Source organism: Microcebus murinus, chromosome 12 (assembly GCF_040939455.1).
Source record: "Microcebus murinus isolate Inina chromosome 12, M.murinus_Inina_mat1.0, whole genome shotgun sequence".
NCBI classification, from domain to species: Eukaryota; Metazoa; Chordata; class Mammalia; order Primates; family Cheirogaleidae; genus Microcebus; species Microcebus murinus.
Window position 1 is genome coordinate 14,386,284 of NC_134115.1, and position 23,696 is coordinate 14,409,979.

Here is a 23,696-nt window from a genome sequence, read left to right on the forward strand (position 1 = left end):
TGAAGAAATGGTGGTTGGTGAGAGGTCAGGTGACTATGGAGGAGAAGGCAAAACTTTGTCATAGCCCAATTCATTCAACTTTTGAAGCGTTGGCTGTGCGATGTGCAGTTGAGTATCCTCATGGGGAAGAATTGGGCCCTTTCTGTTGACCAATGCCAGCCGCAGGCATTGCAGTTTTTATGCATCTCATCGATTTGCTGAGCACACTTCACAGATGGAATGGTTTTGTAGGGATTCAGAAAGCTGTAGTGGTGCTTGCTTCGGCAGCACATATACTAAAATTGGAACGATACAGAGAAGATTAGCATGGCCCCTGCACAAGGATGACACGCAAATTCATGAAGTGTTCCATATTTTTAAACCACAAAAAGCCTCCAGGACCTAGAAGAAAAGTTCACTAAAGAAATAGACACAATGAAGAAAAGGTTAACCAAACTCCTAGAAATGAAGAATCATTTCAGGGAACTACAAAATACAGTGGAAAGTCTCAAGAACAGGGGAGATCAAACAAAAGAAAGAATCTCAGAGCTTGAAGATAACACCCTCCAACTAAATAAAACCGTCACAGAGATAGAGCAGACAAACAAGAGAAAAGAGCAAAGCCTACAAGAGATGTGGGATTATGTGAAGAAACCTAATTGAGGGTCATAGGGTTACCAGAAGGGGAAGAAGACAACACTCAAGGGTTGGACAAGCTATTTGAAGATATAATAGAGGAAAATTTCCCAGGCCTTGTTCAAAATCTCAATATACAAGTTGAAGAAGCTCAGAGGACCCCTGGGAGATTTAATGCAAACAGGAAGACGTCACGACATGCAGTCATCAGACTGACCAAAATATCAACTAAAGAGGCCCTTCTAAGAGCTGTAAGATGAAAGAAGCAAGTGACATACAAGGGAAAGCCAATTCGAATAACACCAGACTTCTCTAATAAGACTTTACAAGCAAGGAGAGACTGGGGCCCCATTCTCACTCTTTTGAAACAAAACAATGCCCAGCCTAGAATCTTATTCCCTGCAAAACCGGGCTTTGTATATGAAGGAGAAATTAAGACATTCTCAGACAAGCAAAGTCTCAGAGAATTCACCAAGACAAGACCAGCCCTACAAGAAGTACTCAAAACAGTGTTAAGCATGGAACACCATAATAAAAACTCACAAATATAAAAACAACCAAAACCCAAAGATTAAAGGCCAGATAATACAATGGCTCAAGAGAGAAATCAAAGCAACAACATCCAACCCAACAAAATGAACAGTAAACTACCTTACCTATCAGTTCTCTCAATAAATGTGAATGGCTTAAACTCTCCACTCAAGAGACATAGGCTGGCTGACTGGATAAGAAAATACAGGCCAAGTATATGCTGTCTTCAGGAAACACATTTAACCTGCAAAGATGCATATAGACTAAAAGTAAAAGGGTGGAGATCAGTATTCCAGGCAAGTGGAAGCCAAAAGAAGGCTGGCGTGACAGTTCTAATTTCAGACGATTTAGTTTTTAAACCAACAAAAGTAGTGAAAGACAAAGAAGGTCATTATATAATGGTGAAGGGCACAGTTCAACAAGAAGTGATAACAATTTTAAATATATATGCACCCAACTTAGGTGCACTGAGTTTCATAAAGCAAACCTTACTGGATCTAAGCAAATGGATTAATAGCAACTCCATAATCACAGGAGATTTCAACACCCCACTGATGGCACAAGACAGATCCTCCAAACAAAATTAATACTGCTGGTGGGACTGCAAACTAGTTCAACCTCTGTGGAAAGCAATATGGAGATATCTTAAAGCGATACATGTGAATCTACCATTTGATCCAGCAATCCCATTGCTGGGCATCTACCCAAATGATCCAGTGACACTCTACAAAAAAGACACCTGCACTCGAATGTTTATAGCAGCACAATTCATAATTGCAAGGCTGTGGAAACAGCCCAAGTGCCCATCAATCCAAGAATGGATTAATAAAATGTGGTATATGTATACCATGGAGTACTATTCAGCTCTAAGAGACAATGGTGATATAGCACATCTTATATTTTCCTGGTTAGAGCTGGAACCCATACTACTAAGTGAAGTATCCCAAGAATGGAAAAACAAGCACCAGATATATTCTCCAGCAAACTGGTATTAACTGAGTAGCACCTAAGTGGACACATAGGTGCTACAGTAATAGGGTATTGGGGAGGTGGGAGGGGGGAGGGGGGCGGGTATATACAAACATAACGAGTGAGATGTGCACCATCTGGGGGATGGTCATGATGGAGACTCAGACTTTTGGGGGGAGGGGGAAAATGGGCATTTATTGAAACCTTAAAATCTGTACCCCCATAATATGCCAAAATAAATTAAAAAAAAAAAAAAAAACAAATCAAAACATTTAAAAAAAAAAAAAAAAGAAATAATGAACTTAAACAAAACCCTGGAACAATTGGGTCTGACTGACATTTACAGAACATTCTACTCTAAATCCACTGAATATACGTTCTGCTCATCAGCTCACGGGACATTCTCTAAGATTGACCATATCCTAGGACACAAATTAAATCTCAAGACATTTAAAAAAATAGAAATCATACCATGTACCTTCTCAGATCACAGTGGAATAAAAGTAGAAATCAACCCTAACAGAAACTCACATTTCTACACAAAAACGTGGAAATTAAACAACCTCCTACTAAATGATTACTTCGTAAATGAAGAAATCAGGACGGAAATAAAAAAATTCTATGAAGAAAATGACAATGGAGAGACAAGTTATCAAATCCTTTAGAACAGCTAAAGCAGTTCTGAGAAGAAAGTTTATCTCCATAAATGCCTATAACCAAAAGACAGAAAGATCACAAATAGACAATCTAACGAAACGACTCAAAGAGCTGGAAAAAGAAGAACAGACCAACCCCAAACCCAGCAGAAGAAGTGAAATCAACAAGATCAAATCAGAACTAAACAAAATTGAAAACAGGGAAGCTATTCAGGAGATTAATAAAACAAAAAGTTGGTTCTTTGAAAAAATAAACAAAATTGACACGCCATTGGCTAAGCTAACGAAAAGCAGAAAAGAGAAATCTCTAATAAGCTCCATCAGGAACAAAAAAGGAGATATCACAACTGATCCCAAAGAGATACAAGATATAATTTATGAATACTACAAAAATCTTTATGCACACAAACTGGAAAATGTGGAGGAAATGGACAAATTTCTAGAAACACACAGCCTCCCTAGGCTCAACCAGGAAGAAATAGATTCCCTGAACAGACCAATCTCAAGAGCTGAAATAGAAACAGCAATTAAAAATCTCCCTAAAAAGAAAAGTCCCGGTCCAGATGGTTTCACACCTGAATTTTACCACACTTACAAAGAAGAATTAGTACCTATCTTGTAGAAACTATACCACAACATCGAGAAGAACGGAAACCTCCCCGACACCTTTTATGAAGCGAATATTACTCTGATACCTAAACCAGGAAAGGATGCAACAAAAAAAGAAAATTACAGAGCAATATCCCTAATGAATATACATGCAAAAATGTTCAACAAAATCTTAGTTAACTGAATCCAGACGCTTATCAAAAAAATAATCCGTCACGACCAAGTGGGCTTCATCCCAGGGATGCAGGGATGGTTCAACATACATAAATCTGTAAATGCAATTCACCACATAAACAGAAGCAAAAACAAAGACCACATGATTCTTTCGATAGATGCAGAAAAAGCTTTTGACAAAATTCAACACCCTTTCATGATACGAACACTTAAGAAAATAAGCATAGAAGGGACATACCTAAAAATGATACAAGCCATATATGACAGACCCATAGCCAACATCATACTGAATGGGGAAAAATTGACATCATTCCCACTTAGAACTGGAACCAGACAAAGCTGCCCACTATCTCCACTTTTGTTCAACATAGTACTGGCTACAGCAATCAGACAGGAAAATGGAATTTAAGGTATCCAAATAGGGGCAGAAGAGATCAAACTTTCACTGTTTGCTGATGATATGATATTGTATCTAGAAAACCCCAAAGATTCAACCAAGAAACTCCTGGAACTGATCAATGAATTTAGTAAAGTCTCAGGGTACAAAATCAATACATGGAAATCAGAGGCATTCATATACGCCAACAACAATCTAATTGAGAACCAAATCAAAGACTCAATTCCCTTCACAATAGCAACAAAGAAATTAAAGTACCTAGGAGTATACTTAACCAAGGAGGTAAAAGACCTCTACAGGGAGAACTATGAAACACTGAGGAAGGAAATAGCAGAGGATGTAAACAGATGGAAATCCATACCATGCTCGTGGATCGGCAGACTCAACATCATCAAAATGTCTATACTACCCAAACTGATCTACAGATTCAATGCAATACCTATTAAAATTCCATCAACATTCTTCACAGATATAGAAAAAATAATTTTATGCTTCGTATGGAACCAAAGAAGACCCCGAATATCAAAAGCAATTCTAGGCAACAAAAACAAAATAGGAGGCATTAATATGCCAGATATCAAACTATACTACAAAGCTGTAGTAATTAAGTCAATATGGTATTAGCACAAAAATAGGAATATGGACCAGTGGAACAGATGTGAGAATCCTGATATAAAACCATCCTCATATAGCCATCTAATCTTTGACAAAGCAGACAAAAACATACGCTGGGGAAAAGAATCCCTTTTCAATAAATGGTGCTGGGAAAACTGGATAGCCACCTGTAGAAGGCTAAAACAGGACCCACACCTTTCACCTCTCACAAAAACCAACTCACGCTGGATAACAGACTTAAACCTAAGGTATGAAACTATTAGAATTCTAGAGGAAAATGTTGGAAACCCTCTCCTAGACATCGGCCTAGGCAAAGAGTTTATGAAGAAGTCCCCAAAGGCAATCACAGCAGCAACAAAAATAAATAAATGGGACATGATAAAACTACAAAGCTTATGGACAGCCAATGAAATAGTCATCAAAGTAAACAGACAACCTACAGAATGGGAGAAAATTTTTGCATCCTATGCATCCGATAAGGGGCTGATAACTAGAATATACTTAGAAGTCACAAAAATCAGGAATAAAACAATCAAATAACCCTATTAAAAAGTGGGCAAAGGACTTGAACAGAAACTTTTCTAAAGAAGACAGAAGAATGGCCAACAAACATATGAAAAAATGCTCAACATCTCTAATCATCAGGGAAATGCAAATCAAAACCACAATGAGATATCACTTAACTCCAGTGAGAATGGCCTTTATCAAAAAATCTCCAAACAATAAATGCTGGCGTGGATGCAGAGAGAGAGGACCACTCCTACACTGCTGGTGGGACTGCAAACTAGTTCAACCTTTTGGGAAAGCAATATGGAGATACCTTAAAGCGATACAAGTGAATCTACCATTTGATCCAGCAATCCCATTGCTGGGCATCTACCCAAAAGATCCAATGACACTCCACAAAAAAGACACCTGCACTCGAATGTTTATAGCAGCATAATTCATAATTGCAAGGCTGTGGAAACAGCCCAAGTGCCCATCAATCCAAGAATGGATTAATAAAATATGGTATATGTATACCATGGAGTACTATTTAGCTCTAAGAAACAATGGTGACATAGCACATCTTATATTTTCCTGGTTAGAGCTGGAACCCATACTATTAAGTGAAGTTTCCCAAGAATGGAAAAACAAGCACCACATATACTCACCAGCAAATTGGTATTAACTGAACAGCACCTACGTGGTCACATAGGTACTACAGTAATAGGGTATTGGGCAGGTGGAGGGGGTCGGGGGTGGGTATATACATATATAATGAGTGAGATGTGCACCATCTGGGGGATGGTCATGGTGTTGACTCAGATTTGTGCGGGGAGGGGGGGAAGGGCATTTATTGAAACCTTAAAATCTGTACCCCCATAATATGCCGAAATAAAATAAAAAAAAAAAAAAGGAAAGAAAGCTGTAGTGTATCAGACAGGCAACAGACCACCAAACAGTGACCATGACCTTTTCTTGGTGTAAGTTTGGTTTTGGCAAGTGTTTTGGAGTGTTTTCTCAGTCCAACCACGGAGTTGGCCATCGCTGGTTGTCTCATACACAATCCACTTTTCATTGTATGTCACAATCCGATTGAGAAATGGTTCATTTTTGCGTACAAGAAGAGAAGATGATACTTCAAAAATTTTTTTTTGATTTTCAGTCTGTTCATGAGGCACCCACTTACCGAGTTTGTTTGCCTTTCCAATTTGCTTCAAATGCTGAATGACCATAGAATGGTTGAGAATGTTGAGTTCTTTCGACTTCCGATGGCTGGCCACTGCGATCCTCATCTTCAAGGCTCTTTGTCTCCTTTGTAAAACTTTCTGATTCACCACTGCACTGTACGTTCAGTAGCAGTTCCTGGGCCAAATGCGTTGTTGCTGTTTCAAGTTGTCTCTGCTGCTCTACGACCCATTTTGAACTCGAATAAGAGAATCACTCAAATTTGCTTTTTGGCTGACATCATTTCCATAGTCTAAAATAAACATTAAATAAACAGCAAGTAATAAGATATTAGGAAAAAAACATAAAGTGAGAAATGCACATTAAAATGATATATAACATAACCACATTTATTTCAGAATGTAGTCTAATAGCAAACGGCAAGTTTCAACAGTGCTAAGACTGCAATTACTTTTGCACCAACCGAATACATCATTTTTTCCCCCTTATCGGAACGTTTCTAGCTTACCTCCCATGAAGAGGTCTGAACGCACGTGTGACAATGTGAGTATGTGTGTGTGAGAGTGTGTGTGATTGTGAGTGCATGTGTATGTATGAGTATGAGTGATAATGGGTTGTATGTGGGGCACAGGGAATGTGGAGAAATCAATCTTTATGCACAACATTTTTGGCTTGAAAGTGCAACCTTAAATGGAGGTGGGAAATAATGGGGTGGGGCGTAACGGGAAGGGAAACAAAAAGAGATGTAGGTGTGATGTGTGCTACTGGCTGGGAAAGACAGACTCAGGAAGTCCAAGCACTAGCTTTGTTTGCCTCCCTGTCAATTCTGGTTTCTTTGAGACGCTCCAAAGCCCAGGTCCTTGGCCTCTGATCATTGGGTAGGGGCCTAGCGCCCTGTCAGCGGCCGACATTGGGATGTTGATGAGAAGGGCCGTTTACTTTTTCCATGCCATGTGCTAATGGAGGAAAAAAGAAGGGGAGAGAAAACAACCAAGCACCAGCCGCCAAGCAGTCATGTAATGAGTTCTACACGTTGCTAATGACACTGCGACATGACTGCTCTGATAGACAAAAATAACTGCCTTTCATATTGCGTGAATTAAAAGGTTCATATTTGACTTCAGTTTCAGGGTGATGCTTTTTATTTTTTTCCCTGTGTATGGAAAGTTTATATTAATTCCCCCATCCTTTTTTTTTTTTTTTGAGACAGAGTCTTACTTTGTTGCCCAGGCTAGAGTGAGTGCCGTGGCGTCAGCCTAGCTCACAGCAACCTCAAACTCCTGGGCTCAAGCAATCCTCCTGCCTCAGCCTCCCGAGTAGCTGGGACTACAGGCATGGGCCACCATGCCTGGCTAATTTTTTCTATATGTATTAGTTGGCCAATTAATTTCTTTCTATTTATAGTAGAGATGGGGTCTCGCTCTTGCTCAGGCTGGTTTTGAACTCCTGACCTCGAGCAGTCCACTCGCTTGGGCCTCCCAGAGTGCTGGGATTACAGGCATGAGCCACTGTGCCCGGCCCTAAATTCCCCCTTTAATGAGAATATGAACATGAGGAAAATATACTTTCCTCATTACAAAAAAGTCAAATTGTTGAGAATGGGTTGAATTTTAAGGATTTCTACGTCGTTAATACTTGATGTGGAATAAGAGATAGAAACATGGCGGATGAGCAGTGCTGTCCTTGCTGACGCCAGGGCCTCCGGGAGGCTGCCAGCCCCAGCCGGGCTCCCAACTCGGCCAGCTTGAGTGTCCGCATGTTTGCACGGAGCTATTACAGTATGTGGACGTTCTTAAGAGAGAACTGCACAACTTCATAGCACTCTCAGCCATTTTTTTTTTCTTTTCCTACATTTTTGAATCCACTACAATGTGGCATTTTTGTTGGAGTGATTTTGTCCATCTTGACTTTTTAATGTTGGAAAGGTAGAATTTTCAGGCTGTTTTTACCAAGAGTGATCGTATCTGTGCACTTAGTGCATATGAGATCACCGATGAACAAACTTCCCTGAACCAATCAGCCCTATAGGAACAGTGGGGCAGGGATGCATGAGGTTCCATGGCCCAAGGAGGGGTCTTATGGAAGGCTGCTGGGCTTGAGGTGGTTCTCATGAGTCCCACTTGAGTGTCCTGCCCCATGGCAGGCCCACCCTTCCACAGGGCTGTGAGGTGTATGCAGCTGACATGGGCTGCGAGCACTGGGAGACTGTGGGGAGCTGTGCCACTTGAAGGACCCTGCAGGGCTTTTAGGATGTACACCTCCTGAGACACCTGCCCCAGAGGGCACCAGCAGCCGCAACCACCAACAGGGAGGTTTACAGTCTGGCTACGTCTGAGCCTGAGAAGCAGAGGCCACCAACAGAGAGAGGACTGTGTTGGGAACCAACGAACCAAAGAAGCACAGTTCATTCTCCTTTCCCAGCCCCACCCCAACACACTGGAGGAGCTCTGCCCTGAAGAAGAAGGACTTGAAGCTGGGCCGTGCCCCTCTCCCTGCACTCGTTCAGGCTCTCTCTCAAGCCAGCAGGGAGGAGAGAAGAAGGTGAGGCCTAAATTGCATTCGAAGTTAAGTCTATAGTATGAGCGCACAATGTCACCAAAGGAAGGAAATGGAGATTTGACAAGGTAGGATTGAAAAATTTCATTGGAGTAAAAGAAAACAGTTTCATGCTTATGCCCCCATAGAGGTGAGAGCTGCTCAGAGCTGGCTGCAGGCGTCACACACTGGAAAGACTGCACCAGTGCCAGAGGGCTCCTTCGGCTCTGGGTGAGTGTGAGGGTGGGTGTGACCCAGGAGGAGTGAGTTCCCAGGTATGCACAGATGCAGCTGGAGATGGGAGGTTGGAGCAGACAGATACTCCCTAGAGTGATTTCAAACCTGGGGTTCTCTTCCCCTTTAGCACCCTTGGCAGAGGAGGTGGGTGGGGTGGCACAGGAGGAGACTGCGGGGTGCTGCTGCCGATGGATGGCCCTGGGCCTGCCTGGGTATGGAGGGTGGGGTCTTGAGGCTGGACTCCCCTGGCTGGGGTCTCCAGTTGCTTTTGCACAGACTAAGGGCACGCTCTTCTGCTGGTTACCACTTCCTGCGGGTTGTGGGCCTGAAGATGCTAAGAAAAAGTTGAACAGGCTGGTATGTTGGGTCTGACCAAGGACTCTGAGGGGACGAGCAGGAGTAACTGCCACCCATGGGGTTCATTCCTTGAACCCTTGGGACCTTTGGGCCACCTGCTTCTGCTTTGGTGGGAGGCTGGGTGTCGCTCCTCTCAGTTGGTTTTGTCATCTCTCCTGTGGATGTAGGTGGACATGGACGTGTGAATGTGGGAAGGGCCTGGGTGTGGAGCCCTTGCCAGGGGCAGCCAGCGGGTGCCTGTGAGACTTAGTCATGGGACTTCATGCCCTGGTTACCATGGATTTGAGTTTTGGTGGGGGGCAGCTGACCTTGGGCAGAATGTTCAGTCTGAGAGGCCCTGATACTGTGAATCTCAAAGACAAGGGTCAGTTCCCATCCCTTTTGCTTCTGGGAGGTGCTTTGGCTCCAGAGCAAATGTCCTCACTCCCCAGCAGCCAGCTCTGCATGTCGAGTGGTAGTGGAAGGGGAAGCCTTCTTCTCCTTCTATGGAAGGGCCAGGCCAGAGGAAGTCTGCTCATCTCACCTTGACTGAGCCGAGAGAGGTCACCTAAGAGACTCTTTCTGGAACAGAATGTGTGAGTCCACCTAGACAGAAAATTCTGCCTGATGGGCATCTTTCTGATCTACCTGCACAGGAGAGAGAAAATGGGGCCTCATGCCTGAGTTTGCAATGGCTGCGCCATGTAAGAGCAGCGTGTGTGCACGTGTGTGTGCACGTGGGTCTGTGTGTCTGTTTAGTGTAAGCCCAGCATGTCTGCAGACCCCGCTGTGCATCGGTCAGGCTCCTGGAACAGCTTGTCAGCATGTCTCATGTCATAAAGCATTTCTTCAAAGCGGTAAACACACTTACAATCCACATTGTGTTTTAGGAAGACAGTGGTTCAAAGGGTTTGCCAGACTATTTTTAACATTAAAGTCTGGAAAGAAAATGATGTCACATGCTGGGAAAAGTGTCCAGATATTCCAACAGACCACAGCTGAAGAAATTCTTGTTTTTATTTATTTCTCTTAGAGTTGGGATTATTCAAAAATGGTGAGTTTTAAACCCTGTTCTAGAAAGCTTTGCAGCTTGCTGTGTGTGGAGCGGCTTTCTCTCCTGTGGTTTGTCAAACAGACATGAAAGCTTCTACAAACGAGGGACCTGGATCAACATGGATGAGCTGGTGGTGGGGGAGATGAGGTCTTCTTCTGACAGCAAATGGACTTTGCGTCACAAAGGAGAAGGCCGCCATGTTAAAGTGATGAAAAAGAATGATCATATTAGGATTTTCTGCCTCTGCTGTGGATCTTGGACAAATTACTGAAACTCTCTGATTTTCAATCATCTCATCTATAAAAGAGGGTAATACCTACCTACCTCAGAAGATTGTAGCTATTGATAAGTCAATGAATGAAAACGGCTATCACAGTGCATCACATGTACTAGGTGTTAAACAAGTATTAATTTCCTTCTTTCCTCTTTGTTTCTTCCATGACCATATTTTATTTTTCTTCATTTGTAACCAGAGAACAAAGGTTAAAAGATCACCCCAAACTAATTCTGAGCTACTGCCTTTAAGTGAGGAAAAGCACCTGGAAGAAAGCAAGCTGTAGGAACGTGTGGTGAAGGAGGAGAGAGAGCACAGTTGTGAACTTTCTGTCCCCTTTGGGAGTAGGGTTCATTTCTCTTTAGAAAATGTGGTGTCATTTGCAGATGAGTGAGACCCTGATGTAGGCCATGCACTGGCTGGGGAGTCTGGGGACTGGGATTTTCATTTGGGGTTGTAAATAGTCTAATTAGAGGTAGGTCAAATCTTTTTTTTGGCCAATACTCTTAGAGCAACCTAGGTGTGCTTTTGGAATTTCCAGGCAAAGGGTATCTTAGTCCATTTGTGCTGCTGTAGCAAAATACCATGGAATGGGCAATTTATAAACAATGGAAATTTATTTCTCATGGTTTTGGAGGCTGGAAAGTCCAAGATCAAGGCTCTGGCAGGACTGTTGTCTCATGAGTGCTGCTCTCTGCTTCCCAGGTGGTGCCTTGTTTCTGTGTCCTCTGGAGGGAGGGGCCTCACACAGTGGAAGGGACGGAAGGGCCAGGGAGCACCCCCCGCAAGCTCTGTTACAAGGACACTCCACCCTCATGACTTAATGTACTGTTGTGTTGGGGATTTTCAGCATAAATTTTGGAGGGGACACCATCATTCAAACAATAGCCAAGGGCTGCCTGGGAGGATCTGGGGAGTCCATTGGCCTCTTGGCGAGAACTGTATTCTTTAACATCTTATTTCACTTTTGCTCCCTTGTCTGTGTTTCTTCTTTATTTGTTTATAACAGGGAGACTGGTGACGGTTGATTATTACTTTAGTGGGAAAATGATGCTTTCCTAGGAAGCTCCCAGGGCAGAAGGAGGGAAGAGACACTGAGTGGGAGAGGTGAGACATTGGTTCCAAAACACAGGAACCGGGAAGCATAGTTGCCTCCTCCATACAGAGGGAGTGTGGGGTTAGCTTTTGGTGGGAGTGGGTGGTAATTTCCCTATTATCATGCAAAACCTGGAGATGACCCTTGCCTATCCTGCTCACTACTTACATAGCAACTACAGCCCAGTGACTTCTTTTTTATGAAAGAATGTCATAAATGTCATAAATTCTTTTATGAAAGAATGTCAAAAAATGGCCAATCCAGTGATCAAGGTACTTGGAGACAGTTATTTCAGAATAGGTTGTGCACAGGTATAGGAGAAGTGTCCTCTCCTTACAAGAATGCGGCTCTTGCCTACTGCTGGCATTTGCATTCAGACCTGCTTGCTCCACTGCTGGTCAAGTTTTCATCTTGGGCCACTGATCTAGGGGATGAGGGGATAAACATTAATGAACGATGACCAGGGGGGCTGGAGCAGACACTGGGAGACCTGGGCAAAGGGAACTCAGAGCATGGGCATCCCACTTGGACTTCAGTGGCTAGCGAAGTCTTCCTAGAGGAAGTTACGTCTAAGCTGGAGACCTGTAGGATGAATGTCAGCCTTTGGAACCAGAGAAGAGAATTCTGAGCCACAGGAGCAGAGTGTGAAAAAGGCTGGAGTGTGACAGGCATGGATATTGGAGAAGCTACAGATGCTCAGTCTGGTTAGCACCGAATGCATAAAGAAAGAACAAAAGGCTAGAGAGGTAAGCAGGGGCTGGGCTGCCTGGGGCTTTTCCTCAGACACAGCCGTGGTTGTGAGATTGAAGATGTCCTCCCTGTTGGTACCACACACAGAAGCTCCTGCTCAGGGTAGAGGTGAGGATCTAGAAGCATGTGGCACCTGCTGTTGTCGTCTTGTCTGTATCTTCTTGCTCTTCCCTCCACAATATAGATGGGTCGCCTTTCAACATTGCCAGCACCTACCTTGCTTCACCTGAGGGCTTTCTCTGTCTTCCAAACTAACTTTCTCTGCTGTCAATATGTCAGGCTGGAAGTGCTGAAAAATTACTGTCCCAGGAGCCACACTCCACCAATGACTCTCAGGAATTGGTGGATAAAGACTTCGGCTTTCTGGCCACCTTGGGTGAGATAACTGGAGTGCAGGTGTGGCACTGGCTTTCAGTTTCTGCTGTGAGATTAGACTCATCTGCCCAAACTTGGACATTCTGATATGCTCAGAACCTAAAGGTCAGCTTTCCAGTGCCCTTCCTTATCACCAGGAGCCTGAATGCCTTCCAAAATTATTTCCCTTATAGATAATTATCTTAGTAAAAAGATAGTTTGGTTGCTAAAGAACCACCAAAATAACAATGCCTTAGAAAAAGATAAAGGTGTTTCTCTCATACCAGTGTGAGCAGTACAGGAGTGATAGTGGTGTTATGATTTTAGGGACCCAAGATCCTACTCTCTTGTTGCCTGGTATATTAGTCAGGAAAGGTGAGGCTATGCTGCAGTAACAAACAATCCTCCGGATCTATGTGGCTGAAAACAACCAAGTTTTATTTCTCCCTTGTGCTACCTGTCTGTTGAGAGTCAGCAAAAAGGCATTATCCTTATATGAGACTCGAGCTGATGGAACAGCCACTGTCTGGAACATTTCTGGTGGCCACAGCAAAGGCTTTATTATTTTCTTTTCTTTTTTTTTTTTTTTTGCTCAAGAAACTGAAATCTAAGCAAAGGCTTTATATCAGCAATGAAATGCTCAGACTAGAAGCGACACAACTCAATGGACAGAAGTGCTCCTACAGGTGTTCCCAGAGACAGGTGAGAACTAAATGTGCCAGGCAGCTCCAGTGACTACCACACTGTCATATACAGCAGGCTTCCATCCTTTGGGTCTGTGATGGCTGCTCTAGCTCCAACTGGCACGTCTGCATTCCAGCCAGCAGAAAGGGCAGAGGAGAGGTAGGAGGAGGGTGGGCCCCACTCCTTCCAGGTCCTGGTCCAGACATTGCACACATCACCTTAATACGTGTCCCACCAGTCTGAATGTGGTGCATGGGCAGCTGGGAAGTACAGATCTTATTCAAACGGCCATATGGCCAGATAAAACTGGAAAACTTGGAGACTAGATTTTTGTATATATCTAAGTCTCTCCCACACAGATGATGAAGACACTCTGGCAGGAAGTCCTACCCTTTGTGTTGGTATTGGTGTGTCTGGGGAAGATGTGGTGAGGGAGTCTTTCAGGGAAGTCTGTTTTATAAGACAGCTGATTCTGATTCTGGCCTTAAAGCATAAAGTCCCACAGGCAGAGACCTTCTTTGTGGTGTATTTTGTTAACATACTCAAAATATATAGAGGCTTGGCAAATACTTGGCAAGACATTTTGAGAGTTTTCCCAGGATCTGGTTTTGAGTTGAGTGGCCATGAGAGGTTATTACTGCTTTTGCTACAGGTGGATTTTCTACCTGTATGGACAGCCACATGTTCCTATGTATTTGACACATGGAGGAATCTTATGAAGTTTTGTGAAGAATTTGATATTCAATGAATATTCCCTAAAACAAAGCCTAGAAGTTCTGCTTAAGGATGGTCTTTTCCCTATAATTAGGATAATATTTGTGTTTATCAGCAAAAACCTACTACATCACTTTGATCAGCAATGATGAAGACTGCTGGGCTGGGGTGGGGTGTCAGTGGCAGTTGAGTATCAGTTCGGAATCTGCCATTAACAGCATGAGCGGCTATGGATGGGGCCTCAGTTTCCTTATTTATAAAACAAAGTGTGGTAGATTGCAAATGGCCATGAATTCTTTGCTACTCTCCCCATTGACTGGTGGTGTCTAATTCCACTCCTCTTGAATCTGGGCTGGCCTAAGTAACATGCTTCACGCATACAATGTGGCTGGCACTTCCAAGGCTAGCTCATAAGGAGCCTTATAGCTTTTGTGTGGGCCTCTTGGAACATTCCCTCTTATAATCCAGTTTATATAGGGTGGAGAAGCCATGGGTGGGCGCTCCAGTCTCCAGCGGCCCCTGAGAGTTCAGCTGACAGGGAGCACTGAGCACGTGCTGTCTTACAAGTGGAGGCCAGTTGAGCCTTTGAATGATGCAGCCCCAAGTGACATCAGACCACAACCTTGTGAGAGGCCTGGTGAGAACCTCTAGCTGAGGCCAGTAAACCAACCGAATTATGAGACAGAATAAGTTATGGCTTTAAGCCACCAAGTTCTGGGCTGGTTTGTTATGTAGCGATGGTTGCTTGGAACATGGCCTGTAAAAGCAGGTCAAGAGCCTCGGGTCTGCCAAAGACGAGCAACTGTGGGACTCAAGAGCATGTGGTGAGGTGTCACTCAGTCCCCCCACAGCACAGAGAGAGAAACAATGAGGTCACAGGCGTTTCCAAATACAGAAAGTGCCACTGTGAAGCAGAGGAGCTTGCTCAGGGTAGCGCCATCTTCCCAGGATCCAAGAGGGAGAGGCGATGAGTGGAGTGTCACTCAAAGATGAGAGACAGGAGAGGACATAAGAGGGGCAACCATCTCCTGCCCCTTCCCAGAAATGATCTGGGGTGGCATGGTAACCCATGGGACAGCCGGCAACTCCAGAACCTTCTGGCCTGCTGTGCACAGATGGTGCATGGTGCTCCTTCATCTTTTCTCTATAAGGGCCTGAGAGAGGAAGAGTGAAGTAGAGACACCGCATAGCTGTGGCAGGCGCCCCCTTTCCCTGCTTGGCTGCCCGCCTTCCCTTCTGTAGGGAAAGGACCCTGCTTTAGTGTGTGTGTGTGTTGGGGGTGGGATGCGATGGGCCCAGCTCAGAAGCCACCTTCCCAGCCCTCCCTGCACTGAGCAGTGGCCATCTGACACAGTTCTGGCCAAAGAGACGTGAGTAGAGCTCACTGGGTAAACTAGAAAGTGTGTGAATGGGTGTAGGTTCACTCGGCAAGCACCTTCGCCCTTTGCCCATCCCTCTTCAGCAGGTCTAGAGCAGGATCTAAGCATTTCCTAAGTCCCCAACTGCTGCTGCTACTGCTGCTGCTGCTGGCCCGGGACCACCCTTTGAGAACCACTGCTCTAGGACTGTGGCCCTGTGAGGCCCTTCAGAGAAGCAGTGTCCTAAGGAGTGAGTGGGAAAATCACACGTGAGTGCGTTGAGATTCCATCCAGTCCTCAGAGCAGCCTGAGGGTGTCTGGGGGCGCGGGGCAAACCCGAAGCACTTGAGTCATGGCTGGAAGCACAGAGGAAATTGGATGCCACCACTGAATGTCACCAATGGAGTAAACAACACGTGCCTGGTGTGCTGTAGGAATGGTGGGGATGTGACCAGATAAGAATCCCCGCTGCCCATGGCACACCCGCACACAGCTCCCACCCGTCTCCTGCGGCCCCTGCCTGAGCCCCTTCCTGCCGCCCCCACCGGCCTCCAGTCGGCAACCTGGGCCGTGCACGTGGTTCTCGATCGCAGGCATGTTTTATCCATCGTGGCTTGGTTGTTAACAATACACAGTGTTTATTTTTCTTCATAAAAAGATGCAAGCTGTGCGCCTCCAAATGCTGGCAGCTAAGAATATTCCATTTGTTTGTAGAGAGACAGACTGGATGGCATAATTTCAATCAAACTATGAAATGCAGCCTGGCATGCCTGGGGAGAAAGATCGTAACAGTGTGTACTCTTCTTTCTGAGAAGCCGAGGACTGCACACGCGGGTAACCCATGGGCCCCTGGGAGGCGTCCTGGCGGACACGTTCCGTCAGCCATGGCTGGGCAGGAAGGGAGCTCTGTCAACAGTTGTCCATCCTTTCTCTGGGGGGCGGGCAGGGTCACTTGGCACATGCTGTGCCCCACTGATTTACTGCGGGTGAGAAGGGTTGTTGTGTCCTTTCAGTCCCCAAATGGAAGTGGCCATTTGTTTTTTCCTAATTATAAAAGTAATAAATGATTATTTAAAATTTTTCTAGGAAAACAAAGACTAAAGACCAAACAACAAACAAAAAACAAGACAAAACAATTCCCTCAAGAACTATAGTTTCTCCTTGTTTTTATCTACCTGTCTGTATCTGACGTTTTCAACTGTGGGCTTCTGTTCAAGTTAACATATATATTATCGACATATATCCTTAATTTTAATGGCTGAATATTCAACCCCCTATTAAGGGATGATTTGTTGATTGCCAGTTTTTTTTTTCTTTTAAAAACTATGCTTTCTTGATCATCCTTATATACATGTCTTAACCCCTTTGTTTTCTTATTTGCTTAGGGTAAACTCTCAGCAGTGGAATTGCTGGGGAAATGCTTTTGATCAGCCTTCCTGAACTGCCCTCCCCAAAGTCTGCTCAAATGACATCCACCCCAGCTTCACACCCTCATTATCACCTCAGAGCACAAGTCTCTGTCACTTTCTGGGGCCATTTTCTCTTAGATTTCTGAATAATTAGCATATTTTGACATGGAAAAACTTTATATAATAAAGGTTTTATTTTTTCTCTTTAAAATAAATTATAGTTATATGAAATATTTTATTTGGCTGTTTCCTTATTTTAGTTTTTTGTTATGAAAATGTTCAAATTCTGAAAAAAGTTGAAATACGAATACATTAAACACTCATATACCCTCCATCTAGATTCAATTTTTTATGTTTTGCTATATGTGGTTTAACTATTTCTCTATGAGTGTGTACTTAAATTTTCCTAACAACTGCAATACTATTATTACACCTAAGAAAATTCATCAACAATTTCATATTATCTAACATTTAGTCCATATTCAGACGGACCCGGTATATGTGAAATATTATTTCAGTTTAACAGCTACTACGTTATAGGTAGAGATAATATTCAGGGTCCCAATCCTGAATTGTTTGTGCATCTGAATCACCTGGCACTATATTTTTAACAGATGCTGGAGATCTTCAGGAAATCAAGAAAGCAAAAGTTCTTCTGGGGGTGTGTCATAGTTGCCAGGCCCTGGTGAAGGTGGGGGGCTGGGATATGGGGACTAGTGGTTAATGGCAAAACTGGGCCAAAGCAGAGGCCATGTTGCTTCAGGGACTGACTATGTGGGGAAAGATGGACAGGAGTGACTTTTGTTACAAGCATGTTATGGGACCTGGGGACAAGTCATGCATCCCAGGAGAGAGAGAGAGAGAGGACCCTAGCTCTCCTTCCGATGCCCACTGCTTCCCAGGGCTGGGGACGGAGGGAGCTGCAATGGGGGGTAAGTGAGAGTTAGGTGGCCCCCGCAGAGGCTGAGAACCCCCTGATCCTTGCTTGGCCAAGTCTGCCTCATCTCTTGAAGGAGAAAAAAGGAAAGCCTTGCTGCATGTAGGAGCCTACAGAAAGCAGGGGGCCAGGGAGGGGGTAGAAAATTTTAAAATAGGAAGTTTTCCTGCAAGTTACCAAATTTATCCAGTGATGGGATGCAGAGGGGCCCCTGGCGTGGGGCAGAGGCAGGGCGGAAAGAAGACCAGCTGGTAGCTTCCAGAGCCCGGATGGTGCTGCTACCACAATGTGTCCAGCACAAAGAAAACGAGTGGTGAGCTAGCAGCATTTCAAAAGATGCGTTTCAGTGCTGGGGGCTGGGGGCAGCGGTGGTGGTGGCACGCAAGTCCCACAGGCGCCCGACAAAGCCTTCTCATTAGCACAGGATTGTTGTGCGTTTCCCATAACCAGGCCTGGGCACGCTGATCTGCTCCTTGTGCCCTGTCGCTGACGTTTCCATGGCTCAATCCTGTTTCTGATGGCCTGTGGGGAAAACAATGGAAGTTTAGTCTGAAGTTACCCAAGTCTTTCATTGCCGGGAGAGGCCACTTCATTTAGAACTTGGAACCACCACAGTGTTCAGCAGGACGCTTAATGAACTGGGGCCTGCGAAATAGGCAATAAACTTTCTGGCCTGCTTAACTGAGTATTGTCTCTCTTGTACTGACTGCAATAATGTGTTTTATTGCCTTACTTTTTATTAGTTTCCAGCTAAAGACCAAGCTGCATGAGCCCCGGGTGGCCCTCCTTTTGGGAATGGTGGAAATCTCAGCTTTCCATTTGCCTTCTGAGTCCCTCACTGTCCTCTGACATTGTTCCAATAGGAGACCAAAATCACCGAAAATGAGATTTCAGTCATGGTTTGCAGTCTTCCATCTTAGAAGTGCAGTCTTACTTCCTTTACCTTCATTTGGATTTATATTAATTTGTATGATGTAAGCGAGCAGGGTGTTTTAATGAGTTTGGTGACACCAACCTAAAAGAGTTAAAAATCCCCTATGATCACACAAAACTCACAGAAAAGTGGGGAATGGACAACAGGAATATGTCTGGGATGCGTCTGAGAGTTGGATTTCTGCTCTACTTTCAAAGTGTGGCTGCCTTTGGAGACATCTCTGCATTAGGTTTGAAATCATTAGTCATCTGTTAATTGGTGGTTAAAACTTGGTACTTGCAACAGAGAGGGGAGAGAGAGCTCGAGAGAGAGAGAGAGTTAGGTGGGTGTCAGACATCAGGGGTATTGGTCTCCATATTGCTATTTCTGAAGCCACTAGACCACACAGAGGCTCAGTTCCCACAAATCCTTTGTCTTCTCTGACCTTGAGCCCCTCCTGCTCCAGATCTGGGACTTCATCAGCACAAACGAGCTCTTCAAAACCAGAATATTGCTGTTTTTATTGCATTTATTGGCATGGTAAATGCAAATTCCATATTCTCCCCTTAGAACTGGAATAGGAGTTTTATGTCTAACCATAATTAGAAGGAAAAATTGTGAAGAAATGGTAAATATGTATCATAGCCAGGCGGTGGAGAAAATTGTTTTATTTCTCAAGTTTTTCTGAGAGGTTTTTTTATGTACAAATCCTCATTTTCATATTTGGAATATACAAAAAACTAAAAGATGGAAAATCAAAATGCTTCAGTGACCTCTCTAGACTACCCAAAACTGTTAGCATGTGAGCCATATACCACCTATCTATCCATCCACCCATCTGGTCATTCTTTCCACTTCCTTTAAGCACCTACTGTATTAACAGTGATTCTAGCTTCTGTAAAGTTGGGGCGTTAACACCTGCCCTTTATTCATTTGCTATACACACCTTGGTCCCAAACAACCCAATAATGAGCTGGAGTCACCTTGCCTTGGCCTCCTGCATCCCTTGTTGGCTCCTCCAGGGAGTATGCCTTTCAGATACAAACTGACTAGTCCAGAGTCTACACCTCCATCTACCTCCCGTATTGGGCTCTCACACTCAGGTCACTGTCCACCTGCCCAAATCACCCCAGGGCCAGGTGCCAGACAACCAGGTATAGCCCCCGTGCCCACTGAAATGATTCAAACTAGCCAAGACCTTGCTTGCCCTGCCTTGCCTGTTCCTCCCTGTGCAAACCACAATCACGGGTCTTACCCATGTGTGCCCCTTGCTCCTTCTGCCTGCTGACGGACCCTGCCCCTGTAATCCTCCATGGCATGGCATGCCCTCTCTTCTTGGGAACTATAACAAATTATCTTTTCAATAGCAATTGTCTCCCAATCTTTTGGCCTCACTATAATCCAATAATATTAAAACCAATTAAAGCACCTACCATGTGCCTGGCGTTGTGCTAGGCACTCATGGTGAAGATGAACAAAACAAAGTCCCTATCTGAAGGATCCCTACAGTTTGGATGGAGACGCAGCAAGCAACGTGCAGGCTGGGGGGTGGCAGGTGAGTCTGGGAAGGCTCAGAGTGGTGACAGACTGGAGGAGGAGGCCTTGAATGCCATGCTGAGGCTTTTAGACATCAATCTCTGGGTGCTGAGGAGCCACTGAATGCTTGTAAACAGGTGACAGGACCACATTTGCAGTTCAGAAAGATGACTCTGGTGGCGGTTCAGAGCCTTGGAGGCGAGACTGGAGTTGGCAAGACCAGGAGCTGGCAGGAGGGAGAGAAGTGGTGGGAGATAGCAGGAGGGAGAGAAGTGGTGGAGGTGGGGAAAGAGCCCAGAGTCATTGTGGAGCCAGGACGGGGCGACTGATCGAATACGAGGGTTCCTGAGTGCCTGAGTATGGGGGACAGGTGGGTAATGGCGATGCTGCTTAGACAGGGCTGAGATGGCCTGTGGGTCTGGGGTAGTTCCTAACTAGACCTTGCACAGAGTGAGACCACCTGGAGACAAAGCCAAGGACAGGGGCCTGGGAGGCTGATGTGTCCTGGTGTTGGTGACAACACTTGCTCCTGGGCCTTCCCCAAACTCTTTCATTTCCTCTTCTCAGCCTCCCTCCCCCGCTCCTTTCTCCTCGTTACTGCACGTTGCCTGCTGAGTGTGTGCATGTTAGTGTGCACACGTGTGTGTGTGCGTGTGAGGGTGGAGTTGACTTGATCACGCTGGGAGGACGAGGTAGGAAGTAAATGCGGGAGAGGTTGGGTATTTGATGACACCAGGAAATGGAAAGGGATGGAATAGAGGGCTTAGCTTTGAGGAGGAGAAAGTTGCCTCAAATGCTTCTGACTCTCTCTCTTCCTGCCTGTTGTCCCAAGAGGTTCTAAAGAAAGAAGAGAACAGGATAAAGATTCTGATCAATCTGAACATGATAATACAGAAGTCTGGACACCTTGTAGGTGGGTCAAAGCTGGAGACTTGCTCATAAAAAAAAAAAAGCTTTCTGGGTAGGTCTTGGGGAATTTATGATTTTATGGTTTCAGCTCTTGAGCTTCTGCATCTAGAGTGTAAAACCAGGTGCAGATGTGGCGTGGCTCACCCCACTGCCTCACTGAGGCCAGGAGGCAGAGTCACACACAGGGAGATTTTAAGACAGGGAGGAAGTGATACCTGGTGCGATGAACAGATAGGGGGTGGAGGGAAGGAGGGAATTGAATGTCTCTCTTTTCCCTCTGAATCAAGGGGCTAGAGGAGGCTGAAGGTGAGAGGCAGCAGCACAGGGCACACTGAGGGCCCTACAAAGGGCGAACAGATGCTACACAGTCAACGTTGTGGGTTCGAGCACATGCCAAGCTGCGTTTTGCCCTCATGGAGCTGACGGTCTGGTGGGGCCCAGCGGGCTCGCTCCTGGCTATAAGAACAAAGCAGAACGGAGGAAGTGCTAAGTGTGAGTGCCACAGTAGGGGACCAGGAACAGCTTCCCAGAGGGTGAGGTCTTTGAGGTTGTCTTAATGGATGTACAGGGGCCAACAGGCTGAGAAAAACAGGACCGATCCTTTGGTTGTAAATATGGCAAGCAGAACTGTCAACCTGCTCAGCAGAAAAAGAAAAGTAAATCCAAGGGATTGGAGGGGAGGGTGAGAACAGATTTAAAACAGTGCCTGCTGCTTTTGCTCCGTCTTGGAGAGCGGGGATCCTCAGCAGCTTCTGAACAGTGATGAGTGTGTTTCTAATTATCACATCAAGCCTTTGATCTGCTTTGTTTGTTTCCCCTCGCAAACACAAATTTGACTCACTGGTGCTGTGTTTAGCCGGCTGCTCTGCTTAGAGGTGCTCGGCAGCGGGCCACGCGTGTTTCCCCAGTGAGACACAAGTGCTCGGCTTCCACTCAGCCCCGCAGATACTGAGCTCCTACGACGCGCCTGAGGATGGGGAATGCAGGGACTGACAGGATCTCTAGCTGAGGTTGCCTCAAATGCTCTGAGTCTCTCTCTCCCCTCACCCCCGTACCACACCCAGGGGATTCTGGAGGAAACGGAAAAGGATAAAGATTCTGATCAATCAGAGCCCAATATAGAGAGATATGAACACCTTGCAGGTGGGGCAAAACTGGAGACTTGCTAATAAAGCTTTCTGGGTAGGTCTTGTGGGACTTACAGTTTCGGCTCTGTGTTTGAAGTTTCTGCATCTAAAATGTAAAGCTTTCGGCAGTGTCAGATGTAGACGTCCTGTGGTTCATCTGACTTACTGAGGCCAGAGGCAGAGTCATGCAAAAAAAGATTTTAAAATACGGGCTTGTGAATTTCGGAATTGAAAAATACTTTATTGAGGCATATTTTATATATCATATAATTTGTCCTTTTCAAGTGTACAATTCAATGATTTTTTTAAAGATAAATTTATGAAGTTGTGCAACCATCACCATAATCAGCTTTTGAACATTTCCATCACCCAAGATCTCATGTACATTTACTGTTAATCGCTGTTCCTTCCTCCCTGCACCCCAGATAGCCATTATCCTACTTTGTCTTCATAGATTTAACTTTCCTAGACATTTCAAATAAATGGAATCATACACTATTCAGTCTCTTGTGGCTGCTTCTTTTACTTAGCAAATGTTTTTGAGGTCCATCCACATCTCCTGGTATATCTATAGTCTGTTTCCTTTTGTTGCCGAATAAGATTTCATTTCATGGATATACCACATTTTTTAGCCTATTCACCAATTGATGGAGATTTGAATTGTATCCAATTTTGGGCTATTATAAATAGTGTTGTTATGATCATTCTTATGTAAGTCTTTGTGTGGGAGAAAGACTTAGAATATGAAGTAAAAGGATATTCCCTGATTCTCAGTTATCCAGAATGCTACATCAGCTTTAAGAAAAAGGTTTTATGTGCAGAGAACAGTAGTAGGTGCCATCAGATGAGTACAAATGAAAGAAGACTGAGCCCTAGTCTTTAAAGAAACTCAACTGAGTCCTGGAGGAAGAGTATAGCTGTAGAGATGAGGTGGACTTGGCAGGCAACTTCTGAATGCCAGGTGCTTGATTCCCAGGATTCTGATCAGTCTGGATCCTTAGCTAGCAAGTGATGAAAACCCAAAGTGACCAGCCTTCAACAATAGAACAATAAAGAAGGGCATTTATTGGCTGACATAATGAGATGCCCATAGGGTAGTGCTAGCTTCAGGTGTGGCTTGATCCAGAGGCTCAAGTGATATCTACGGTTCTTGGTTTCTTCCCAACTTGTATGTTAATGCACAGGCTCTACATGATGGTGAGACAGCTGGAAGACCCTCTTCTTCTTGGGTTCAAA

At 44.7% G+C, this 23,696-nt stretch overlaps 1 non-coding gene across 1 annotated transcript; it reads left to right on the forward strand.

The window, feature by feature from the left end:
- Positions 1 to 251: 251 nt before the first annotated feature.
- LOC142874635 (U6 spliceosomal RNA) lies at positions 252 to 358 on the forward strand. The gene has a single exon (XR_012922294.1). It is a non-coding gene; the product is annotated as a U6 spliceosomal RNA (small nuclear RNA).
- Positions 359 to 23,696: the final 23,338 nt, after the last annotated feature.